We start from the raw sequence: 6490 nt of genomic DNA on the forward strand, positions 1-6490 counted from the left end.
TCTGTGTGCTTTGCTGAACTTATGGGTCTGCACACACACCAGGACAGCTGGTCTGGATCGGGGATAATAGAGGGAGAGGCGTTCACTGTTGTGTGGAATCATAGCCTCAGCACCTGCCTCTCCAATCTGGCACCCTGCCAGCCCCAGCTCCTAAGATGCAGGCCAATCACACTTCCTGCCTGCTGACTCAGCCACACGTCAGCTGCTTAGTCCTGATGGGGGCAGGACAGGTGACCTTGAGCTAGTGAGGAGGGTGGAGACCCTGCTGCTCTTCTTTATCACTCTATCCTTAGAAGCTTAGCATGGTACTCCATGGAGCAGGGGTTCAGTAATGAATGAGTTAAGAGTGGTCTTGGTCTGTCTCTGTTCAATGGGGCTTAAAGCCTCTGACTCCTGCCATGTACTTCCCTCTACCCGCCTCCTAAATTCTCCTCTGTTGCAACTCACGGGACACCAAGAACCCAGGGACCAGCCCAGAAAATGCATGTTGCTTGAAACCCAGTCCTCTCTCACTTTCCCACTCCATGGGGACTCTTTTAAGGCTGCCCAGGCCCCTTTGGCCAATATCTGACTACCGCCTGTCCCCTTTCACCCTGAAGTGGCCTTGCCTTGTGCTTGCCAGACTTCCCATGTGCTGCAGTTTCCTGGGCAGATCTCCAGCATGTTGGCTGCTCCGCCGCCCACAGCCTCAGGTCTGGCAGCTGCCTAGATGGGGACCCTATGTTTTACATACGTCCTCCTGAGCAATCTGCATGCTGACTTTTCTGAACTTCTGAGCTGGCAACGCTTTTGGGTTCTATCCCTACTCCACCTATCTGCACCCTCAAGGTCAGTCACCATCAGTCGGGTGATGAGGGGGAAAACAAGGTATTAAGGGAAGTTTCAATCTTTTATTTTTCCCCATCAACACATTTACCATCAGCTACCGCCTGAGTCCCTGGAGAGCTGTGAGGAGGGTGTAGGAGGAGCACGGGGCTATTTGTAGACTCACAACCTCAGAGCTGGAGGGAACTGTCTGGGTCACTGAGCCCAGCCTCCCACCTGAGCAGGAAAGCAGATTTGCTGTATTCTGTCAATAAATGGGAATTACGCTTTTGCTTGAATCTGCCTTCATGGGTCGCTCACTCCCTTTTGGGGGGTGTGCTTTGTGGTTAGATTGTGCCTGCTGTTAGGACATTTTCCCTACATTTCTTGTAGTAAAATGAGCCCCTTGTTATACATGTCATATTCCAATGTTGCACTATTGGATTCTGGTAAGCTTACCCTGTCAGTACCACTGTGGGTTGAGATGAGATCTCCTCCTAAAGATGTGATGTTTCCCATCATTGATCCATCGTATCAGTCAGGATCCCGACAGGTGCACTCAAGTTAGGATAACGTGAAGAAAATTTATTTACAAAAGGACTACTTACCAAGTTATGGGTGGGATAACGGGAACCCCAGAGACAGTGCAGTGATCTGCCTTCACTAGCAGTAGAGATCTTACTCGTTAGGCCTTATGGATCAGGGGATAGACTGGTAGTTTCTGGAACCCACAAAGTGGAGTCATGTATAGGACCTGCCTATCAGAACCACCTAGGGGCTTTCCAAATGCACTCTCCACTCCCAGACTCCCCAGGAGAGTTTCCTAGAGCAACTGCGGGGAATGCAGGCTGGTTACCAGGGCCTGTGAAGCAGAGAAGCTGAATTTCATCACCAGATGTGAAGGCTGAGTTTGGAGCTAAGAACGAGCAAAGTTGGAGGGGTTAGGACTCAGGCAGGCACTGGCCTGGGGCAGGGAGCCTGGGCAAAGCACACAGATGGCCTGTGAGAGGCCCTGCAAATGACATGAGCGCCTGGGGCCTATTGTCGCAGTTGATCTCTGGTCTGGTCAGGGCCTGTGTTGTTCCCCAAGATTTCTTTGCCACCCCAGACTCGGGATCCATTTCCTTGAATAACAGACGGCTCCTCTTCTCCTCACTTGGGAGTTTCTTTTGCCTGACTGGACTCTTCTCTGTTTTTGTCAGTTTAGATGAGTGACCTTGTTCAGCTGGTCTTTTCTTTGGGCCTGGTGCCACTTTTTCTTGGGGCCCAGCTGCTGCCCAGTTACTCTATGATCTAGCTCTAATGCTTCCCAAATTGTAAGGTGAATAAAAATCCTTAAGGACCCTGTCAAAATGACAACACTGATTTAGTAGGTCCTGGTGGGCTCAGAGATGCTACATTTCTAACAAGTGCTCAGATAATACTGATGCTGCCTGTCTGCACACCACACTTTGAGTAGCAAGGCTTGAACCCAATGGTTCTCAATTCTTGGTTGGAATGAGCTGGAGCTCATCTGGAGCACATGGTGAAAACACAAAGGCCCAGGCCCTTGTGTATTCCAATGAGCTTGGACCTCAGCCAGCTGCATTAGCTCTCAAGGTGATTCTCATATACATTAGGGTTTCAGAACCATTTCTGGGACTCTGGTATATTGCAGGTGGCTGGCCTGATTGGGTAGCATTGGTTGCCAACTGCATTTAAGGCCCTGGCACAACTCCCTGCCAAGATTTCCTGGAAGACTCATTCCCTAAGGGTGGCTTTATGTTGTCACTCCTTGACATTATGGGTCTCCTGCAGTCTCCCTCATCACTCTCCAACCATGGGTCCCCTTCCTTAAAGCTCCAGGTCAGTGCTGACACTGGTTGTCCCCATTGCCTATAGCAGTGTTAGCAAACTATGGCCCACAGGCCAAACCAGCCAGCCACCTATTTTGTGAATAATGTTTCATTAGAACAGTCATGCTCATAAATACAAATACAAAAATGCTCCCATCTTCTTTGCAAATAGCATGATCAGGAAAATTGTCTCCTTTTGAAATATAACTTCCTGTGAAGCTCCTATTAACCAGAGTTTTGAGAGCATGGCATGTGTCCAGTGTTGGAGACACAACGCTAGGCCACAGATAATGAACTCTTCCCCAGCAACCCCTGCAATGCCCCTCCTCCCTGGGGGTCTGTGGATACTTCCTCTGCCTCCTTCTCCCCTATTTACATGCCAGGGCTAAGAGGGGTGATAAACAAGTGTGAAACACAATTGCTTTCCATGTGAAATAGGCTAACCTACTTTGGCTGCCAAATGAAAATGCAAAAAGGTTCAAAAATACAGTTTCTTGATGGATTGAAGATTGTGGAAACGGTGAAAAGGAAATGAGGCGGCCACTAGGGAAGCCCAGAGGAAATGTGGTGAGGCACCTAACATCCCTCTCTTCTATAAACCTTCAATCCCAACTGGGATGTACAGTAAGAAAATTCAAGCTTCTTGGCCGGGCACGATGGCCCACGCCTGGAATTCAAGCACTTTGGGAGGCCAAGGTGGGCGGAGTGCCTGAGCTCAGGAGTTCGAGACCAGCCCAGGCAACACGGTGAAACCTTGTCTCTACTAAAATACAAAAAAAATTAGCTAGGTGTGACAGCGTGCACCTGTAGTCCCAGCTACTCAGGAGGCTGAGGCAGGAGAATTGCTTGAACCCAGGAGGCAGAGGTTGAAGTGAGCTGAGATCATGCCACTGTACTCCACCCTGGCAACAGAGAGAGACTCTGTCTCCAAAAAAAAAAAAAGAAAGAAAGAAAATTAAAGCTTCTTTTAGGCACCCCTGCTCATTGCAGCAACTGCACTGTCAAGGCTACAGTATCATCATCTGACCCAACAACCTACACCTAAGATATAGCAAGGATCCTCAGCCTGGGGCTTGGCTCCATCCAACGCTTGGAAGGGGAATCTGGCTTGACATTACAGTCTCCTGCAGGCTCCCTCATCACTCTCCGACTATGGGTCTCCTTCCTCAAAGCTCCAGGTCATTGCTGACATTGGTTGACCCCACTGCCTAAAGCAGTGTTAGCAAACTATGGCCCATGGGCCAAACCAACCATTTTGTAAATAATGTTTTACAATAATGTATTTACAAAATAGCACCTATTTTGTAAATCATGTTTCTTTTTTTTTTTTTTCCCTTAAATTACATTTATTTTAATGCTGAATTTACTCCCGTGCCATAAGTTTTTGTTTCTTCAGTCTCTTCTGGGATATCTTTTTCTTCTGGGCAACCTCCTCTTCTGGTTTAGGAACAATCTGTTCCTTTTCAGTAAGGATCATCTCAATGTGGCAGGGAGAGCTCATGTATGGGTTAATCCGACCATGAGCTCTGTAGGTCCGTCGGCGCATCTTAGGTGCTTTGTTCACTTGGATATGCTCGATGACCAGAGAATCTACATCCAAACCCTTAAGTTCAGCATTACTCTCTGTGTTTTTAAGCATGTGCAGCAAAAATTCAGCACTCTTTTTGGGCCATCGGCCTTGTGTCCAGCCCCACTGCTTGGCCTGGGCACACCTGCCAACTCCACCATTGTAACATTGGAATGGTACGCACTGTTTCTGTAAAGTGATGTCTTTCAGATACTTCGTGGCTTTTCGAATATGCATACCCTTGATGGCCTGGGCAGTTTCACGAGTGTTCTTAAAGTGAACACGAAGATTGGAACCTCTTGATTTGCATGATTTCATGGGGTTCTCCGGGTCAAGTGAATAGCGAACCATTTTCACAGATTACCTCAGGCCGCTTAGGGAAAGAGCATCATGTTTCAATAGAACACAGTCATGTTCCTTTATTTACATCAGACCACCCTCCCCACAGTGACATTTTGGGTGGTAACAACTGAGGAGTGTTACTGGTATCAACTGGGTAGAGACTAGGATGCTGCTAAATATCCTACAGTTCACAGGACAGCCCTCATAAAAAAGAATGATCCAGCCCCAAATGTCAGCAGGCCAAGGTGGACAATACCTTGTGTATTGTTTGTGGCTGCTTCTGAGCTAAAATGGGAGAGTTTAGTAGATGTGACAGAGATCACATGACCTGCAGAGTCTAAAACACGTTCTGTTTGGATTTTGTACTAATCAGGGTTTTCCATAGACACAGAACCAATAGGACAGAGAGAAAAGAAAAGAAAAAAAAAGAGAGCGATTTAAGGAACTGGCTCATGTGATTATGGAGGCTGGCAAGTCCAAAGTCTGCAGAGTGGACTGGCAGGCTGAAGATCTGGGAAGAACAAAGGTTGCAGTTTGAGTCTGAAGGCTGTCTGCTGCAGGATTCCTTCTTGCTCAGGGGAGGTCAGTCTTTGTACCATTCAGCCCTTTGACTGATTGGATGAGTCCCACTGACATTGTGGAAGGCAACCACCTTTACTCAAAATCCACTGATTTCAATGTTAATCTCATCCAAATGTACTCTCACAGAAACATCCAGAATAATGTCTGACCAAATATCTGGGTACCGTGGTCCAGCCAAACTGACACATAAAATTAACCATCAGAGCCAGGCGCAGTGGCTCACGCCTGTAATCCCAGCACTTTGGGAGGCCGAGGTGGGTGGATCGTGAGGTCAGGAGTTCAAGATCAGCCTGGCCAATATGGTGAAACCCTGTCTCTACTAAAAATACAAAAATTAGCTGGGTGTGATGGTGTGTGCCTATAATCCCAGCTACTTGGGAGGCTGAGACAGAAGAATCACTGGAACTCAGAAGGCGGAGTTTGCAGTGAGCCAAGATTGCATCACTGCACTCCAGCCTGGGCGACAGAGCAAGATTCTGTCTCAAACAAAACAAAACAAAACAAACAAACAAACAAACATTAACCATCAAAGGTTTTTACAGAAAAAATTTGTAGAACCCTCAGAGTCACACTTCACCAGAGCTGAAGACTTGTTGGATTGGCCTCATGAGATGATTTTGGGTGGGCGTGACCTTGGATGTCAAGGAGAATGGCGAATAAGCGGTGATGAGAATGCTGTGGTCATGCCTCCACGGCTCTAGCTGACTCCCCCAAGGGCAAAGTCCACCCTGACCCTCCCTTGTGGACACAGTCCTTAGTTTACAATGTAATGTCACATTTTTTTTTTCTTTGAAACGACCCTTTAAGGTAGAGTCTGGGGAGATGATACTGTTTTACTGATAAGCAAACTGAGGCCCAGAGAGGTGAGGTAATACCACACAGGGAGTTGGGGTGAGAATGGTGATCTCCTGGTTCCCAGTTTGGTGTTCTTGGGAATCACAATTCACTCTAGGGTGACCAACTGTTCTGTGTTGCTATTGTTGTTGTTGTTACTTGAGATGGAGTCTCGCTTTGTTACGCAGGCTGTAGTGCAGTGGCGCGATCTTGGCTACTGAAACCTCCGCCTCCTGGGTTCAAGCAATTCTCCTGCCTCCACTTCCCGAGTAGCTGGGACTACAGGCATTTGCTACTATGCCCAGCTAATTTTTATATTTTTAGTAGAGACAGGGTTTCACCAAGTTGGCCAAGCTGGTCTCGAACTCCCGACCTCCTGTCCTTAGGTGATCCACCCACCTCGGTCTCTCAAAGTACTGGGATTGCAGGGGTGAGCCACCATGCCTGACCCTGTTCTGGTTTTTATAGGTCCAAGGGATTTCCTGGAATGCAGGATTTTAGGTGCTAAAACTGGGTAAATCTGAGG

At 47.7% G+C, this 6490-nt stretch overlaps 1 pseudogene across 1 annotated transcript; it reads right to left on the reverse strand.

The window, feature by feature from the left end:
- Positions 1–3971: 3971 nt before the first annotated feature.
- On the reverse strand, positions 3972–4583 carry LOC111527199 (annotated as a pseudogene). Its single transcript, XR_002726586.2, has one exon. The product of XR_002726586.2 is annotated as a 60S ribosomal protein L17 pseudogene (transcript).
- Positions 4584–6490: the final 1907 nt, after the last annotated feature.

The sequence above is a fragment of the Piliocolobus tephrosceles genome, chromosome 6 (assembly GCF_002776525.5).
Source record: "Piliocolobus tephrosceles isolate RC106 chromosome 6, ASM277652v3, whole genome shotgun sequence".
Lineage (NCBI taxonomy): Eukaryota > Metazoa > Chordata > Mammalia > Primates > Cercopithecidae > Piliocolobus > Piliocolobus tephrosceles.